General features: G+C 35.9%; 2 protein-coding genes across 5 annotated transcripts in view; both read right to left on the reverse strand.

The window, feature by feature from the left end:
- Positions 1–21,216, reverse strand: part of Rpn13 (regulatory particle non-ATPase 13) — a 625,061-nt gene that overhangs the window by 311,605 nt on the left and 292,240 nt on the right. The window lies entirely within an intron of this gene.
- AGO1 (protein argonaute-2) overlaps positions 13,794–21,216 on the reverse strand; it is a 235,727-nt gene continuing 228,304 nt past the window's right edge. For all 4 annotated transcript variants that reach the window (XM_069848071.1, XM_069848073.1, XM_069848074.1 and 1 more), the window contains one exon: positions 13,794–19,418. The gene's annotated coding sequence lies outside the window, so the exon portion shown is untranslated. The remainder of the gene's footprint in view (positions 19,419–21,216) is intronic.

Raw genomic sequence — 21,216 nt, forward strand, 5'->3', positions numbered from 1 at the left:
AAATATCAATTTATATGAATGTCGGCCAATTAGTTGCAGGGTTTACAATTTTGCTATAAAAAGATATCTTTAGACAGGGCAAATACTTTTACATATCAAACCCTAACATTTAATACTGTTATTTCCATGTTGTAAATTATTACAAGATAATCAAATGAAGAAATACCTATACAAACACCAATCTTAAGAAATTCAATTAAAACTAACAAGACCATATTTTGAACTTCAAAACAGCACCTCACTATATAGACCTGTAAGGCTTAATTCGTAAGTCAAATTTCAATATGGAAAAATAAATAACATAATAAACAAAATACATAATGATCGCAAATGAAAGAATCTTTCATGTGGATCAGCTAGATAGAAGTTTCTATAAGTTGTAACATTTATTAGCAAAGCAGAAAATAAGTCCACTATAAATACTGATTATGAAGTACATAGAATGCTTTTGGAACTTCTAACGTAATTACTATAAAATATTGCTTTGGATGTATATATACTAGTATGCATCAACAATTTTTTTTGCGAGTAAAAGTAACCACCAGCCTCCCTGCACAGTTATTAAGAAGGCTTCACTTGATGAGCGGAAGGAAAAGAAAAGGAAAGAAAAAACTTTTTTTTTTTTTAATTGCGCTTCTATAATTTGACTATACAGCCCAGTTGAAATGTTCGCCTGACTGGTGAGCAACCACAAAATTTTTGAAGCCCTGGTTATCAACATCTTATACAAATGCATCCAACTAGAGGGGATGGGAATGGTGACACGTAGTATTTTAAGTAGTAAAGGACATAATTCTGGATTAAAATTCATTATAGAAAATAAAGTGATTACAAAATTGAATTATTTTAATATGGTGTTAATGTGTTCATCACAAATTTCTCAAACATATCAAATATAGTCCCATATGAACATTCTGTGAAGCTGGAGTCTGAAATAAGCAATAAAACCTTGGTTCATCTTAATATATTTTGATATTTATGTAATCTATTTTTATAATAAAAAAACTATATGGAATATAAAATTGATATTTCCGACAATAAGAGATAGGGCTGTAGAAACCATATATTTTTTCATATAAAATACACTAGCAATTAAATATGAACAGTGTTTATTTTTACACGTGGCATTTCCTAATAAAAAATTAACAGTTGTCCATTAAGTCACACATTCATACATGTTATAGTATTCCAAAGGTTGGCATTTCCATTAAAATACAAACAAGTTATTTGAACAGTAACATGTTGATTATTTTGTGTTTGCAAATCGAACACAAAACCACTCCCACACACTGGTGGACATGTGGATGTGCAATCTATTTTCAATTAATAAAAGTGGGCCAGAACTGATTCAAAATGAATTCTTTACAAAGAAAAGTCTTTCTTTTTCTGTTTAATTTGGAGAGGACTCACACGGCACATGAAAAGTGAATGAAATAACTTATAAACAATGACAATATATGATTAGTAAAATATTCTACCATTAAAGTTAAACAATTTAGTTTTTCTTCACATATTAAAAAAACACAAGCATGCACATACATACATACATACATACACACACACAACCACCCCCTTCTCAACTTGCCGAAGTATACAATTCGAATAATGCAATTTTATGCAGATTGCAACAAAAGTCAGTTTCCCTTTACATAATCACTTCACGCTAAGCAGTGTATACACAAGATTCTGAAGAAGAAAGAAGTCTTAAAACCATGAGGAAGAAGGTGATAAGAATAAAAAGCACCAATGGGCTTTTAGACTCCCTACTTGATATATACTCTTAGACTACCCTACTTGATATATACAAGTAGTTTTTGCATTACTCATGAAAACTATCGTTACATTGTTCCATAATCCTTCAAGTAATATTACAAGCTTGGTAGCATTCGAAAGTTGTTATTGTTGAGCAGTTTTATTATATTTCATACAATCTATAGAAGAACCCTGTGTCTGACACAGAGCTTCAGAGAAAACTCCCTGGCCCACATTAAATTTCTATACTGAATAACCTCTGCAGTTGAAATATGTATAATAAAATACTGTACTACTACTACTACTACTACTACTACTACTACTACTACTACTACTACTACTACTACTACTACTACTACTACCACCATTGCACTAAAAATATTTTAAATGTGAATTTCAGTTTTGAAAAAGAGCATTCCAATACAATCTTACGAGCTAACAAAGCAACGTATTCCTATTGTAAATATTCACACCTACAAATATTTGTAGTTGGAAAACGCTAAGAAATATGAACAAAATGACAATCATTGAGAAAACACATACTTTCTTATATGTTTTGTGTGTTTCACAACAATTTAGTTCCTTTATTCAGAATGATATAATTTATTCTTCAACTATTACCCAAAAGAAAATATGTACAGAGTATCCCATTCAGTTTCCAGCCAAGAATGCTCATACAAGCCCTGCATGCATGCTCAGCCTAGATTGCGCAATTATCGACCCATAAACTTCTGCGAATTTCTAGTCATATGGAAAGCAGAAGACTGATGATTATAAACCAAGCAGCCTGACACTAGACTACTTTACTAACAGCATGCACACAATTATATTTTTATTTCAGAATGAGTACTAATCTGTGTTACAGTGTTGTGCAAAATGGTGTCCATCTGTTTTCACATATTTCCGGCATCTTTTGATAAAATTTTCATTCATATGCAAAAGTCCTCCTTTCCTAATAATTCTTCCAATTCTGTTCTTATATCGTCGCCTGAATGCAAGAACTAGGTAACTTGATTTTTCATATTTTGTGACATCGCCTATTTACTTATTTATTGCACTAAGGAATATGCCTCGTTTTCTTTTACCTATTTGTTATATTGGAAAATAGATGTCACTGGTATTGTTCAATCAGTTACCTAGATCCTGGATTACATTTTGTGCGATTTTTTCTATGCTATAAAAGAGATAACTAAAAAACGCAAATTTAAAGTTACCTAGTTCTTGCATTCAGGCGACGATATTGTTTTTAAGTTAATCTATAGTGTGGTTTTTTTTTCTTTTAAGTATTTCCCACAAATAATAGTCTCATATAGTAAAGTTTGGGCAATATGTAGACCATAAAACTCTAGAAATGATTGTCGTCAAAAACCTTCCCTATTAATTCCAAAGAATCCCAGGCAGTATGTGAAGTGACAGAATATTGTTCAAAATATGCAGTCTCTGAATCTCTGGCAATTCAAAGAGTGGTATGAGTACGAGGGGCGCATCCATAAAGTAACTTTTCCACTCGTCCCACAGCTAGCAAACCATGTGTTGTGTGAAGCGACTGCGTGTACGTGATAGAGTAATGTCCTAGCATGGCGCATGCGCTAGCAGAACTTCCTGAGTGCTCTCAGTAGTTTAGCGGCATTGGTTGAAGATGGATGCTCCTATTCCAGCTCCCGCCACGTGTGAAGTGCGATCAGTGATAAAGTTTTTGAATGCACAGAGCATAGCGCCGATTGAAATTGATCGTCAGCTGTGCCAGGTCTATGGGCCTAACGTCATGAGCAAGCAGATGGTGCGTTGCTCCACAAGGTGGTCTGTGATGATGGCTGGCCTCCCACTGTGCTGCTCGTCAAGCACATTTCAGCATCCTGCTGAAAATTGTCTCCAGCAGCAACGCACCATCTGCTTGCTCATGACGTTAGGCCCATAGAGCTGGCACAGCTGACGATAAATTTCAATCGGCGCTATGCCCTGTGCATTCAAAAACTTTATCACTGATTGCACTTCACATGCAGCGGGAGCTGGAATAGGAGCATCCATCTTCAACCAATGCCACGAAGCTATTGAGAGCATGCACCATGCCAGGACATTACTCTATCACGTACACACAGTCGCTTCGCACAACATATGGTTTGCTAACTGTGGGACGAGTGGGGAAGTTACATTATGGACGCGCCTCGTATTAATGTGCAGTACTTCACTGAATTCACTGTATCTTAAAAAAATACGGGCCCTATTATTCTGCTTATAATTGCAGCACACCGTAAGCCATTTTTCATCCTAAAATGGAATGTTTATTTAATCACGCTCACAACTGCAGTGGTTATATCGGCTTCACCTGTGTGCCGGAATTTTGTCCCGCAGAATTTCGTTTACATGCCAGTAAATATACTGACATAAGCCTGTCGTATTTAAACGCACATAAATCACATCGACCTGGTCCAGGGTCGAACCCGCAACCTCGAGCACAGAAAGCCAGCTCTATACCGACTATGCTACCCAGGCCAACTTTATTACATAAATAAAACCATGCATCATCAGGGAAAATTATTAAATGTAGATCAGTAACACTCTCAGCAATATTCTGTGAAACCCAATTACAAAAATTCAATCAATTTACACTGTCATGCAACCATAATTCATGGACTATAGTCACTCATTATGAAATAAAAATATGATTGTGTCCTTGATGTTAATCAAAGCTTTATGAATAGAAATACGCAGGAAGTTATGGATCAATAATAGCACAACCTAGGCCAGCCAGGCATGTATGCCTTGACTTTCTGAGGGCTAGGTTCATAACAGATCCTTGTACTTGGGCTTATATTGACTCTTGGTATGCCCCATACAAGTGATGATTGTCTAAGTGCTACAGGTGGTCTGAGTGACATTCGTGAATCTGATGTTGACTGGTGGATCATTCTGCCTCAGCTCTGACAGAGTCAGGTCCCATTCCCAAACGAGCACCTCATAAATGTCTGTGCCCAAAGCCCTAGGCTTTCCTATACAGTCGAACCTCTGTACAACGAAAACTGATATAATTATAAGCCTGTTGCAACGATGGGCAAATTTTGGAGGAAGTTTGATGGAATAATAAAAATATTATATATATATATATATATATACTTTTTTTAATTTACTTGGTTTTCATATTCAATAATATTTCACTTTTTACTTGGTATAGCCCTCTTAAAGATGTTTCCCATTGTTTTGTCTACCTTCTCTCATACTTTCGTTGACCGATCTTGGTATTCTGTGCAAGGAGTGTATTACAATAGAACTCTTTAAGGGTGCATGATCCCCTGATCATATATAACAGATTGATCAGCCTAATGGACTTGCAAGGCAATCACTTTTAACAATTTCACTATGCTGCCATCTAGTGACTGCAAAAAAATCACATCATAACCCTTATGGAACTGCACGGAGCAACTGTACTTCCATCTAGCAGTTATCACCAAAAATGTCTTTTCGACAGTGGTTGTTCTCATTTTAGGTTGCCATTTCATAACATGGGGGGGGGGGGTGAAAAAAACACACACACGCACACAAAAAAAAATCAAGGGCAACTGTTAAAAGGATTTTCCTTTATGGTTCCTGTCACTAGTACCTTTCACATTCGAGTGTTAGTTCTTAATGATGGCAGGTGTAACACGAAAAGAAATCAGTCTGGAGACTAAATTAGCTGCATTTAGTGATTTAGGTAGAGTTTTGAAGCAGATTGAAGTGGCTAAAATGTATGGGTTTGTGCAGTCAACACTTGCAACATTCATAAAGAAACACAAGGAAATAGAGAACAGTGTCGCAAGTGGTAAAATTAATTCTACGTGCTTAAAAACATCGGCAGTAGAAGACGTTGAAGTTGCTACCTTGAAATGATTTAATGAAATTAGGAAACTTAACATTCCTATAACAAGCTCTAGTGTGTGTTAAAAAGTGCTTAATTTTGCTAGAGCACTTGGGATTTGAACTTCAAAGCAAGCAACAGTTGGCTAGGTTTTAAAGACGGACATAGAATTACTTTCATAAAGTGGTAGCCAGAGAAGAAAAATCAAATATGGTAATCAAATAGTGAATAAATGTTATTTCACAGTATGTAAGGTTGTTTCATACCTATTTCTACTATTTTCTTTTTCAGAACATAAATCTGGGCAAAATTTCATAAATCCTTAATAAAACAATAACCCTGATATAACAATACACTTACCATACCGAGGTTCGACTGTATCAGCATCGGAAACCCTCAAGACTTGCAACCCATTTTTAACTATTGCAGATGATAGATGAAATGAGGGGGAGGTGGTGGAATAAAAGTAGTAATATGAATACTCAGAGAAAAACTCTCTGCAACATTTTTGTTCACCACAAATTCCATCATGACCTGGCCGAGAATCAAACCTGGCTAACTGGATGTAAGACTAGTGCTTAGCCACAGACACATATGCACACATGTCTCATACTCATACATGGTTTCCTAGCTGGGAGTAGAATGGAACACTCTGTATTTTATAAGTTATCATGCCCAGATAAACTGACTAGAAGACACTAAACATGGCTTAGGAGCAATCACTGTACACAGACAGATGGTATTACCAAATCCACTTTTTCAGTATCAGAGATGTTGGAAAAGAGGAGTTTCTGCGAAAATCTCGAAAATGTTTTGTAAAAAAACAGCTCTACTAAGGAACGAAACACAATATATTTTTTATAACATTTAGATTATGTGGAAGAAAGCAGGAGAATTGACAATATTTTACTAAGAATTTTAAAATAAAATAGCTGCTGAAGGAAAGAGAAATGTCTGAGAGCAAACTGACTGCAAATGAATTTACAAAACACTGCACTAAGATGTAACCAACCAACACTGCACTAAGATGTAACTAACTACTAAACAAATTAAATAAAAACGGAAATTTATTAAACAAAAAATAAAATAGCAATACACAAGCAGTGTTCAGCATATTTAATTCGGAATTATTTAACATGCACGAAATGAAACAAGCAAGAACAGTGCTAAAATAAGAGAGAGAGAGAAATATGCACGATCTGAGAACATCGTAATTCTTTGAACACTGTCATGAAGATATGCTTGAAACTACAGAGCATTCGGAAAGTCAATTCATATTTTGAAAAATTTCTAGTAGGGATGGTTGAATTGCCAAGCTCCACAGTAGGGATTAGCATAAGTTTGTATTATTTTTTAAATAATGCAGCTCTTACTATGCCCACTCTGAGACTACAAACTTAATCGAAATAGAATGCCTCTGGAAGTGTGTAGCAGATCACTTTGCTCACAGCATATTTTAAATGTGTTACAGAATATGTGTGGGATTATTTCCTGATGATTCGACATCAGGTAAAGTATCGTGTATGATCTTGTGAGTTGGTTTCATCACACAGACTCTGAGGACAATAGATTAAGACAGGAATGTCAAAGCACCTACACTGCATTCTCTAAAGAACCCGCACATTTCCTTAAGAGCGATGATTGTACTTTAGCTTGCTAAAAAGTAAACCTTGTTGCATTTGTATTGCTTGTAGTATGAGTATATAATACAGGTGCTTTGACATCCCTGGACTAAGTGGAAAACTGAATTAAGGTTCAGCACCAAATGGATAAATCTTCATGAAAAACAGTAACAAGTTTTTATCAGAAAAAGTTAACTCACAACTTGGATCCACACATGAAGCTCTGAACTTACCCAAGCTACAAGCTTACTGAATGAACATCATACAGGCACATTGAAGCTGTCAGATACAGAGAATGTCGCCATTACTGTCAGTGGTTCAATACATTCACACGTAACAATGTAGACATACAGGATAACATTTTTTTTTTTTCCACTGATGAAGTATGGTTTCACCACTTAAGTGGCTACATTAACTCAGAACACCAGCATTTAGGCAAATGAAAATACTTATGCTTTACACAAACCACCACCACTGCATGCAGAAAAAAACTGTCCTCTGCTGTGCCATATCATGGACTGTTGGGTCCCTGCTTTTAAGACAGTAATCAATGATATCATGTTCAGGGATATTATTGTAAATGAGAGAATTGCAATGTTCAGGAAATTTTTCGGCAACCAAATCATCTAAAAAAAATCGCATGGACCCCCCACATTCACTCGTTGTGACATCTTCAGATTTATTTCTATAGAGTTACACAAAGGAAAGAGTCTATATAAAGATAACCCTCCACATTACATGAACTCAAGTAAGAAATTTCTAACTGTATTGCACAAGTAACAGCAGCAACACTGGAAGAAGTGTTGCAGGACATGACATGACACATTGTTTAAGCGTATGAATTGTGTATACAAAAATATGGTTGCCATTTTCAATACTTGCTGTGAACTGAAACCCTGCGAAAGCAATCTGAGGAAAATTAATTACTGTCAAGTTAGTACACATATTTGTTGTGCTCATGCATTGGAAATTTCTCAAATGTTAGTTAAAAGATTTATTATATGCAATTCTGTACATACACACACACATACTTGTATTCATTAATTTAGTAAGTCTAATATAATACATAAACAAACAATTCACAAACTTTGAGTGTAGGTGACTTTCTAGATATCCTGTATGTAAATTACTATGGATGAAAACTGTTAATATCAATATCAAAACACAACAAATCAGCAGAACATTATCGAACTACTGTCCTCACATCTCTGGCTAGTATCGTTTCTTAGGCAGTGGAAAAAATAGTAAATTCAAGACTATGCTGGTGCTTGGATACTCAAAATTTGTCACCCATACAGATACAACCTCTCAAAAAAATTAAACTAACCTAAGAAATCAAGGGTTCCCTGGAAAAAACAAACTACAGTACCTAATTGGTAGATTCTCAAGTTGCTTATGGTTCTTTATGGCAACTGAAACTAATGGAAAAGGTATATATTCTGTTGAAGGAAGACTAATTTCGTAAGAATAACAGTACACTAAAGACATTCTCAAATACCTCCAACTTAAAATTGAAACATATGAATGAGCCATTGTGTGCATACCGGAAAGTAATTTCCAAGATTATGCTACTCCATTGCCAAGTACATCAAAGACCACTCGCCACACCATGTCTTTAAGTTTGAAGAAGTAGCCATTCCAGTTTGTCTCCTATCAACAGTAAGCATTCACAGTATTTATCTTCTTAAATGCTCTCTTAGAAACAACTAATCTGCTCTGTTTGATTTAGTTCAAGAATTACCTCAGTCATTATTTTAAAAGTTTCAATAGGCAAGAAGTGTGAAGTGAAGCTATAGTAAGGAAAAAGAAAAACCATCGAACTACTTGTGAATGATTTGGACCCCAGTATTACGCAACGCACTTCAACCTACTTAATATAACCTAGCTCATAATACTGAAGTGCTTTTGATTTGAATATATGTTCCCCAGATATTTTAGAATTATCTAATGGCCAATCTAGCAAGAAATTCAGGACAATGGCTACTTTCCTTTTCTTCTCACACAACTATCAGGTAATCACAAAAGTACGGGGCCTGTCTAAAATGTATCCGACCTTAAAATTTCCCGCGCAAAGTAGTGATTCTAAGGCGGCGCCACTGTGTACGGTGGAAGGAGGAACTGTAATGTTCATGCTTGAATTTTTTCACCGCATTCGCTTGTGCCAGTCACTGGCTGGTGGTCGCCAAGTAAGGTGCTGTTCTAAGTGTTTGTCGGATTTAGTTTTCTCGCAAGATGACTGAACGAATTGAGCAAAGATACTGCATCAAATTTTGTCAAAAGCTTGGTGATTCTCAAAGTCAAACAATTCGTAAGATTCAACAGGTGTTTGGGGAAGATGCGATGGGTGTAACACAAATTAAGGAGTGGTTCAACCGATTCAAAGATGGCCGCACATCAGCGGAGAGTGAGCAGCGTTGTGGCAGGCCCCAAACTGCTCGGAGTGCAGCTGTTGTTGAGAGGGTGCGAAATTTGGTGATGGCAGATCGTCGTTTGACCGTGCGGGAGATTGCCGAAGAGGTTGGAGTGAGTAAAGATTCTGCACATGCAATTTTGCGTGATGATTTGAACATGAACCGAGTGGCTGCGAAATTCGTGTCCAAGTTGTTGTCCCCGGAACAAAAAGACCTCCGTCGTGACGTTGCACAGGACCTTCTGGACACCGCCAACACTGATCCTGGGTTTCTGAACACTGTGATAACTGGAGATGAGTCATGGGTGTACGGGTACGACCCAGAAACAAAAAGACAGTCGTCGCAATGGAAGCATCCCGAGTCTCCAAGGCCAAAGAAAGGGCGGCAGGTGCGAAGCAAAATCAAGGTGATGCTGACTGTTTTCTTTGATGTCTGTGGAATTGTGCATCACGAATACGCACTGGAAGGACAAACAGTGACAAAGGAGTACTATCACGATGTTCTCCAGCGACTCCGTGATGCAGTTCGGCGCAAAAGACCAGACATGTGGACGATGAACAACTGGCACTTGCATCACGACAACACCCCCACACATTCATCCCAATTGATCCACACTTTCTTGGCCAAACATGGAATTACAACCGTTCGCCAACCTCCCTACTCTCCAGACCTGGCTCCTTGCGACTTCTGGTTGTTTCCAAAATTGAAGACACCACTGAAAGGATCCCGTTTTGAGAGTAGAGAAGAGATAATGCAGAACGCGACGACGGAGCTGAACACCATTCCAAAAGAAGACTTTCAGAGGTGTTTCCGGCAGTGGAAGGATCGGTGGGCTGAGTGTGTGCAAGCACAAGGGGCCTACTTTGAAGGGGATTAGGGTCCCAACCCCGTCATGTATTTGAAATATTTTTTCTGGCTAAAGGTCGGATACTTTTTAGACAGGCCTCGTATTTACCAATTCTAAAATTTAATGAACGAGTGTGGGAGAAAATAGCAAATACGTTTGTGGTTATCTGGATAATTAACACATCTTCAATTATGGCAAACTTCAAACTTGAGGGTTCAAATTTAAACAATGTAACTACAGTCTCCTTCGAGAAATAACTAACGCCTAAAGACCAAAACGCCAAAAATAAAGAATATTAGAACATCAGTCCCACAGATAAAATGAAATTCTTGGAGAAAAAAAAGAAAATACAGTATGCAAGTTATCAAAGAGGGAAGGGGAAGGGGCGGGGGCGGGGGCATGCAGGCATTTGTTGCTCCCATTAATCTTTAAACTCCTCCGAAAACTGTGTGAAGCAACATCAGAAAAATAAAGAGGCTATTCCAGATGCAGAAGCAATCACAGCACTATTGATACAAGAAGCATTTTCACGGATTCAAAGCTAATGGAAGACTCTTAGTAAAAACTCTTGACATAATGTCATGTTCCTTCTACTACAACACAAAATTTCAAAGCTTCAAGATGGAAGCTGGAGAGACTGTTTGAACAAACATACTTCAAAGCCCTACAATGCTGTCCTTACACTATTTCAACATGTATGCTCTCCTACAACACAAGAGTTCTAGTACAAAATCACTTCTACCATACGAACTTGTGAAACAATTAGAAATATTTAATGACTATCTGTGAATAATCTGTACATTTCCAGGTTAATGGTGATGTTACAAGAGTCCCTCAAGGTTCAGCAATCGTAACTCTCTTCTTCCTAGCTACCAATAGCATTCTTAATTATGTATTTTTGCCAGTATCTGCTGCCTCTTTGCCTATATCATTTTTCGCAAAGGAAATAATATTTAACTCAAGCCCTTCCCCAGGATACCATCAATAAAATCCAATGCTGCCTCTTTGTCCATATCATGTTTCGCAAAGGAAATAATATTTAACAACTCAAGCCCTTCCCCAGGATACCATCAATAAAATCCAATGCCGCCTCTTTGTCCATATCATGTTTCGCAAAGGAAATAATATTTAACAACTGAAGCTCTTCCCCAGGATACCATCAATAAAAAATCCAATATTGCGCAAAAGAACTTATTTGAAATTTTTGCAACCTAAATGCATAAGGTTTTCTAACTATTTTTTATATTCCCAGGTATTATTAAGATTCAAAGTAACAGAAGAAACATTGATACAGTAGACAATATAAAATTTCAGGGTCGAAAACTGAATTAGATATTAGAATCTTAACACAAGCAACAATGTTTGTTGTCATTTTACGTGCAACTAAGTCACTATATGAAATATCTCTATTAGTAATGACGAAAAATATATGCGATTTTCACTTTGGAAACTGTAAACTCTACAGAGAAACTTAATATCATACCTCATTTGATAGCTCCAACTCATGCATCTTTATATGCGAAATTCTTTCAAGCAATAAAATGTATATCTTGATCACCAATTTATCTATAATGACAGATCAAAAGCAAATCATGAAGCTCATAGCACGTAACACTAGTAACTGTGAACAAGTCCTCAAATATAAATTATCATCCTTCACTCTATGCTATCCAACAAGGCTGCATGTTATTTCATTCATTCCAACATAACGTCTACGTAATCCCCTCTTAATTCCTTAAATATACTACAAAGCTAAGACTGTAACACTCATCTAGAACTGCTTCAAGATTCCCAAAACTATACACTAAAGCTTACGACAACAACAAAATCATCAATTTTAATATGGATACCATTACATAAGAATATATAATGCAATCTAAACCATCAAGACTGTCACGTCACTACAAACCGAAGATAAATACTGAACTGTACATACCAAATGTCTGTAGTAATAAAATGGAAGCTCAAATGAAGCTGGGTGCACATAGAATCAGACACAGCGTGGCTCTTCGCGACGCAAAGTTTTGCTTTACAGTGTCGCATGACAGCTTAATACTGTCTCCTCATGACAGTTGATGTGCTGGCTATGTGGGTTTGGAAAATTGGCCTAGGCTAGAAAATGGCATCAATGAATGAGGACAGTCTATATCAAAAATTCTACTGTATTTTGTTATTTTCTAAGGACACTTAATATTCCTAAAACATATACAATTGAAAGCGTCTTAAATTAAATAATACTAATGTAGTGCACAAACGTCATTTGTATATTTATGACTATTTCACAAGCCATAATAATGAAAAATATATTAAATCAGTAATGAGTGATAGTATAGAGCAGAAAAGTAGACCTACTGCAAGTTATTATGAATTATTATATTATTCACCTGGTGCTTTCATCTCATTTGCAATTTCCTCTCACTTTTTAGAAACCACAGTATTGCCGTGATATTGTTCCAAAGTGGGAATGTATAGAACATATCTTTCCTGTACTAAAATAACTAATCTATCCACATTGAGCTCCATTATGAATAATGTGCATTACACAACAACAGTATCTGTAGAAGAGGAAGCTTGCAATCGTGGACATGGCCACTCATGTATGTCGCAGGTATCAGATGGTCTGCTCGCAGAGAAGTTGAAGCAATCATTCAATGTTGTTTCTCTGTGTCTGCTCGCGACCATCTCATCACGTCAGATTCTGTGTGCATCCAGCCTTAAACGTCATACCAATAGACTAAGATCTATTTACAGCTACCCAATTAAAACTTTTGAGAGGAAAAAAAAATTGAGTGTTAATCTCTAGAATCTGCAAATGGCACTCTAAACTGACATCACTCCTCTCTTCTAACCATAGTTCAACCATCACACAGTAATATGATCAGCTGCTTTTTCGAGTACAACTGATATAGTGGTAACTATGGGCCCACAGACTTTCTGAAGACAACAAACTGGCAAAACTCACAACCCTCACAAATATTCAATTGCACAATTTCATACAACTTATGTATAAAAAATTACGATATGATTTGGCAGTCAAAGTGATATTAAATAAATAAATAATTATAAATATTTTATTACCATGACTTGCTTCTTCCAATTAGGGAAACTCATTTTTGTTCCAATCTATATTCCGATAACAAGTAAACAAATCGACATAATATTATATATTTTGATTATCAATTGGAACTGGCAAGATAAATAATAAAAATCACATGAAAGATCCTTCAATTTTATCATTACTGCTTGGGTATTTAGAGCACTTTTCACATGTTATAAGATCAAGGGTAAATCCACCTCTGAAGTAAATACATACTTGCAAAAACTCATTACTAAACAATATACAAAATATATTTTATTGCATTATGCAATGAGAAAGCAGCTACAACTGAAATTCCATTGCATCATACTGTTCGAAATATTTCAGATGTAAATGTTACAGTGAATACAACGCAGTAGAAAATTTTACAGCCATTCGAAAAGTACAAACTTTTAAACAGAGACAGACTTTATGGCACATAACCTCAATGGATCATTACATATCTAATGAAATGTGTTTCTATATTAAATCACCTTCATCCTGACATTACTAGCATACATCCACAGAATATTCAGTTACATGCTGAATTTTTCAGCATTTAACTAGACACTGTATAACTCATAATTTTGTTACCATATTTACTTACATGTAAGTCAACTTTACATGTAAGCTGCTCCCTTTAATTTAAAAATATCTGTAGTTACTCTTACTTTTCCATAATTCTGTAACCATAACAAAAGTTATATCTCGAACTTGTAACTCTAAACTCTGGAGGCTTACATGCTAGTAAATATGATTGTATCATAGTTTCTGGTTCTTTTTAATTGCATTAATATACTTTTGTATATTGACAAATTTAACATTTTATTGCGCTTTATTGTGATCAACAGACTAGACCGAATGTAACCTTTTTGTGACAAGAACATTTTAATATTGTACATTATTTAAAAATAAATACAGTGATAGCAAACGCTTCAGTGCCAAACATCACTTAGTACAGTGATTTAGACTATAAATACTAAAAACATCATGATCAAGAGGCAAATGACTGGACAACATTAAATTATACATCCACATATACAAACACATTACACACAATTATCGCAAAACTTATCACACAAACACTCCCATTATTTATTCAGATACAAGATATTCTTAATTCAAAAATTCTGTGGAAAATCCATTTCCATATGCAAAGACAGTTTACAAATTTACTTCAAATAACAATGAAAATGAAGAAAACGAGGACTGATGGTAATTTACTACTTGAAACAATTATATAGAATATTTCTACATGCAAATAGTAGTACTAATAATAGTAATAAAATTATACTGGGAATGAGTTTTATGATAAATTTCAGAACTATCAATTCTTTCCAGCTGAATGTTAGAGGTTCAGATACTGCAGGTTTGAAAGTTGCCTAGCACACACAGTCTGTTCCCTACCATTACCCATGTAAAGGTACGATCTGCTTCCATGGAAAAACTCATTGCGTTAGCAGCATTCATAAATGAATAAAGCCTCGATTTTTCTGAACCGACAAATGCGACGTGTGGAGTGCGAGGCATCCTGACTACACGATAGATAGTGAGTGGTTTCTATGGCTGCAAGGTGTGCAGACCTCGCATCTCGCAGTTATAGAAACCACTCACTATCTCTCGTGTAGTTCGGATTTGTGCGAGGCAGGTCTCGCACCTCACATGTCGCATGTGTCAGTTCAGAAAAACCAAAATGTACAATGTCAGGTCAGTCTTTCAGGCAACATAACTGTACACTCACTTGTTTGCAAAGCTTAGCTGTAGTGAGATTACCTTTGTTGGCTGTGCTACCTTCTCTCTCATGACAACTTTCTTGCTTGCATTATCTGCATTTACAATGAAATTATGATAGATCTGCAACTGAATATCATTTACAGTCTGTAATAGCTGCAGCAGCAGTGTAAGATATTGTACATGAACTCACAATCCACTTTGTGATAATATAAACATTAAAACAGTACAGCTGCCATGATCTTTAATGGCATCACCTCTGCACCACAAATGTCACCTGTCTAGAGTAGAAATTCGAAATAAGTTAATTCAAAATAATACATATTTTGAAGGACACATTATTCCCCAGTTTGATATACAGAGTTTTATATGCTTTAAAATGTGGTCAATTCAAAATACGACTAATCTGTATTTCGAATTCATAATATGATAGCTCATTCAAAAGATAGTTGCTGATAGTGGAATATTTGGTAAGTCACAGCCTTCACTGCTATCAGTGAAGTTCGTTACTGTATGTTTAAAAAATGAGAAGCGGATTACACAGGAAAAATCGCTTGTCATTTGAAAAGCACAGAAGTTGGTTGACTGCAGCTATGTTTTTATACATAGTGAGATAGAGCCAGAGCAGGTGAGGTCTATTATCTGTCTTCTTATCAGGGTTGCCAGACGTCCTGGATTTCCCAGGACTTTACTAGATTTTAACGGTGTGTCCTGTGCCCGGATTGAGTTACTTTTGTCCCAGAATGTCAAAAAGATTGGTAAAACACAATTTTCTGCTCATTTATATAAAATTATTTTTATTAAAATTCCTTATTTATTTTTTCAAGACCCTGTCCAACCAACGGTCAATGTCGTCATCAATGCTACTGGGCCCTCCTATCAGGTTATATTGAAATAAAACGATAATATTATAGTATGTATTAGATATTAGAGAGTATCTTTATTTTTTTACTCTCTTGCCCTATATAATTAGTTGAAATATATAAAACGAATAAAGTCAGTTGTATTATAAACTGAATTAATTCAAATGTGCAGTCATGTTAAGGTACACAGTATCATCACCTGTCCTGATTCCTGACGAGAGAATCTGGCAACTCTGCTCCTTGTACCAGGAGTGACTGTTATTCACGAATATTTATGTCACATGTGTGTAATATCATCATACAATGGCTGGAAAACGAAAATAATTATCACTGACAATTAGCCAAAAAAACTCGGAATAAATAGAGAAAAGGACAAAAAAAATCCAAGGATGACATTACAAAAACGTATGGGATCCCTCTGTCTACACTGTCAACTTCTCTATAAAAAAAAAAAAAAAATCGCGACACTATTGAAGCCCAAGCAGCTAAAGAGTAGAAGTGGCGAAAAGAAAAGGCACCAGGGGTGCCAAACATAATGATATGAAAGATGAATTTGTGGTACAGTTTCGTCACACTAGAGCAAATAATATTCCTACTGATGGTTTAAGCAGCGCATAGGGTTTAATATGAATGGACACTGAGTGAAATGTTGGCTCTGTTTTTTGTGCGCATGCGCTAGGTAGGCATTTGATTCCACTTTCAAGAGCTAGAGGTCAATATAATTGAGAACATGCCAGAGTCCGTGGATATCCAGAGTATCGTAATCCTTTGCGCCAGCAATGCTGACAAATCAGCCATTGTTACTCCAGTGCGTGCTATTGCTGTATGCAGTTGTATAGGGAATAAATGTAGCCTAAGTCTGAGTCAAATGTTTTTAATTTTAAGGGTCACAGCCACTGGTCTAACTTGAGTTTTATTTTAAATGTTCCTATCCAAGCATGCTGAAATGGAATAACAATGGCAGCCGACTAACTGACTGTGCTATTCTGGATATCCACCGACTTTGGAACCCGTGAATAGTGAAACAGCAATCTCTATTTGTTGGTATGTCTGCTAAAAGTATTTCTGCTGTTGATTGCTGGTGCAATATCAGTACCAACTCTAGGGAAAAGAGACAGAACCCCATGCTGATGCTGGTACAGCTTGTCTGAAGGTCACTCAAATAAGTCACTGCTACATCAAAGGTACAGACGTGCAGTGTCCATACTTATAATTCCCTATACGCTGGTATAATTATGAAGGGAAAAGGAAATGAACTCGCTCTTAAACTTCATACAGAAGAGCTCCAATGTTCCAATGTCTGGCTCCAACGGTTTGAGCAGTGCCGTAATATAACGTAACAAGCAGTTTGTGAAGAGGATGCAAGTGAATACTGACACCATGGAAAAATGACATGAAACTGTTGCTCCAAGAATCGCCCATTATGAACCAAATAATGTATTTGATGTGTACGAAACAGTACTGTTTTTTTAATGCACAACTGAAAAGAACTTTGACCGTAAGTGATGAGGAATATCATGGCAGGAAAACATATAAAAATAGAATAATGGTAATGATTTGTTGATGTGCTAATGACACCAAAAACTTCGCCTTCTAATGACTGGAAAAATCTGAGAAATCCCATTGTTTAAAAGGATAAAACATTTTTCATGTAATTATAAATCGTCTAAAATGCATGGAAAACAGGTAAAATTTTCCCAGAATGGTTGCTAGCACTAGAAAGAAAATTGGCATGTAAGAGTAGAAACATCCTACATCTATTAGACCACGTTTCTTCCCACATTCAAGGTAGGCTGTCACTGAATCAAGTGCAACTTCTCTATCTGCCATCAAACATCACAGTCTCTGCTTCAAGGAACCATATCCCAAAAACATCTGGTGAGATTCCTTCTGAGAGAAATTTCAAGAAGTATTGCAGCTCCCGAAAGTAGAAACTGGAATATAATAGATGCAATGAGAGGTGCAATGGTGGCTTGGGACAATGTTTCGACTTCAATGATACAAACTGCTTAAGGAAATGCTGTTTTGGCTGTGGAATCAACTTGTATCTGAAATAAAAGAAGACACTTTCAGACATTCATAACGTGGCACATCTGACAGCAGTTTGCGATCACTGTTTCTTCAAAACAATCATGCCTGTTACTCTCACAGTCATCTGTTCATAAGCCGGAGATACAGTTACACAAATTTACAATACAAAAGAAAATAAAGAGTGATGGTTACAGACTTCATGATACATTGAACTTCATATTTCAGATTATGTAAGATCACTTTTGGAGAAAATAAATAACAGCAAAATCTTAACAGGGGTCGTCCGACCTTCATTTGAAAGACAATATGGATGCCACAAACAATTGAAAACAAAAATATTTTCGTTATTAAATAACATTTGAGAATACCTAGCTGCAACTTTGCTAACCACAGTTAAGTAAAATAAAAAAAGTAGTAAAAATTGCTATATAACATCATTACTCTTAGAGTACATTAACTGCAGAATGGCTTCCTCAAATTTTATGCATATAATGTGTAAGGTACTTGGACAATGAATATTACACAATATTATACTCCGTGTCTCAACATCAAAATTAAGAAGACTAAGAAAAATGAAGATATTTGGCATCACTAATAGCAAAATTTGGCTCGAGACTAATTAGTTCTGTATTACAATATAAAAATTCTTAACAGAAAAGCAATGATAAAAATATACATACACTTTAAAACCAGCCTCACTTCAAAACGATTTCTTTTTCAAAAGTATAATTTCACATCATTATTTTCTTCAAAAAGAACACAATCTTTCTTATTTCTAGTACAGTGTGCTAGGTAGGGTGGAAAATGATATACAGCTAAACATGATTAAATGCAACGATATTCAATTCCCGGCATGTATATTCAAAACACTATAAACTGGCTAGCTTCAACATTAACCTGCCTCACATGTTTGTTCAACTTACTGCAGTTTATCATATGCACAGTTTCATCGCACAAGTCACCTAGTTCACTGTCTTGATTCACGTGGTTCGCAGTTCTTATTCACACATTGAATTTCGGCAGTCGTATTTCAATTCTAAATACACATTATTTACAAGTTAAGCACTCCATTTAAATTTCATTGGTGTTTTTCTTCCTCTCAAGATAGGATTTAGGGTCATGCAACAAATTCAAGGAAAAGGTGTCCACTTTAAAACACAACATTGTGTTGGTCAGTAGTTTCAACATTATCAGTACGACACAAGCCAGTTTCACAATGAAATAAACAGCTGATGTATCTTGACGTTCTCCTATGGAAAAAGAAATAAAATAGATCAACCCAGCATTCAAACCATTTCTGTTCATTAATAATTGTTACAAGTTGTTTCAACCATTGACAAAACCACAAATTAGTGTATCTTCTGGCTCAAAACTGACAAGGACTTTAGTGAATATAAAAATTTTAGCTCATATTAAACCCCACAAACTTGTCCAACATTTTTTGAGTGTTGGTCTTGTGCAGATGCCACCATCATCACTATAATATTAACTGTCTCCAAGCTATGATGCCTCTCCCCTCCCCCTACCCACCCACACCACCACAGCTACCATGGACATTGGCTGCGTTCAGCCGGGACAGAGCTCAGATAGCACTGAAATAGCAGACGCCATTTTTTGTAGCAAAATTTTTTTTGCTGCAAGCCAGCGAAAGTGGAAGGGGTAGGCAACAACCAATGGTATCATATATTCCGAAGTAGACGGAACAATAGCATCGTGTTTCTTTGTAAACACAGCAGACATTTTGCAATGATCGTTCAGCAACTCACAGCTGCTGTAACTCAGCAAAAATGAATAGCTGAATTAACGCTGTCCCGGCTGAACACAGCCATTGCTACATTGTTATCACTCCTAACCAAAATGCAGTCACCACAATTAAAAGTAAATTAATGCTGAACTCTGAACTATTCTAAGCTGTGAAGATTATTAAGAAATAATTTTTTAAAATTAATTTTAATTATGGTTTATTTAATGATGCTTGCAACTGCCAAGGTTATATCAGCATCGCCGGTGTGTCGGAATTTTGTCCTGCAGGGGTTCTTTTACATGCCAGTAAATCTACTGACATGAATCTGTCGAATTTAAGCACATTTAAATGCCATCGACCTAGGCCAGGATCGAACCTGCAACCTTGAGCACAGAAGGCCAGCGCTATATTGACTACGCTACCCAGGCTGACAAGAAATAATTAGATGGTTATACTACAGAGTGGAAAAGTAGTATAATTAACTGAATTATGTATGCACTAACCAAGCTTGTTGTCATTATGTGAGCTATGTGTGGAAAAACACAGAATGTTGGTATAATCTGACAATTTAACAATTTATGTTACAATGAGAAATGTTCAACATAATGTTTACATTAATTTTTCAAATTACATTATATAAAATTTAAAATTTTTCATAGACTTTCTGAAACTACAAATTTTGTGAATCTATCTGAAGATGTCTCCTCGTCATTATAAACATTACTTTTATAATCTTGTTGTAATGTTCTGTATAACACAGATTCTAACCCCCTCTCTCCCACAGAGTTAATGCAGGCTGAGCAGGAAGAATAAGTTCTGGTTCCATTTCCCTAAATTTCATTAATTCATCAGGGGCTTTTAGATTTTATTATTATCTTAAATACATTAGCTAAGAAAATGTCCAATGTCATCAAAGGAAGAATGAATCACTTCAACCAGTCTATGAAGCCCATGAGACAGACAGGTTAACTCTTAAGTGCACCATTTTTTATAACGAAGTTTTATTTTACCGCCTGCCATCGCCATGTACAGAGCACCATCAGTTACAAGAAGCATAGCATTGTAGTATCTGATGCCACTGTGGCATAGAAATTACAGTGCTTATATGCAGTACCAGTATATGTTATTATTAAATAAATAAATAAAAAGCATGTTTACTGTTCTGTGGTCTATTTTTTTTCATAGTTTCATATGTCAAAAGATCCCCCCCCCCCCCCGGACAATTGGGTGATAGCATGTCAATGATTACATGAAAAAAACCTGAAAAGTCCAAAATTATTGATTTTCTGATTTCGATGTTATTA

This window comes from Periplaneta americana, chromosome 15 (genome assembly GCF_040183065.1).
Source record: "Periplaneta americana isolate PAMFEO1 chromosome 15, P.americana_PAMFEO1_priV1, whole genome shotgun sequence".
Taxonomy (NCBI): Eukaryota; Metazoa; Arthropoda; class Insecta; order Blattodea; family Blattidae; genus Periplaneta; species Periplaneta americana.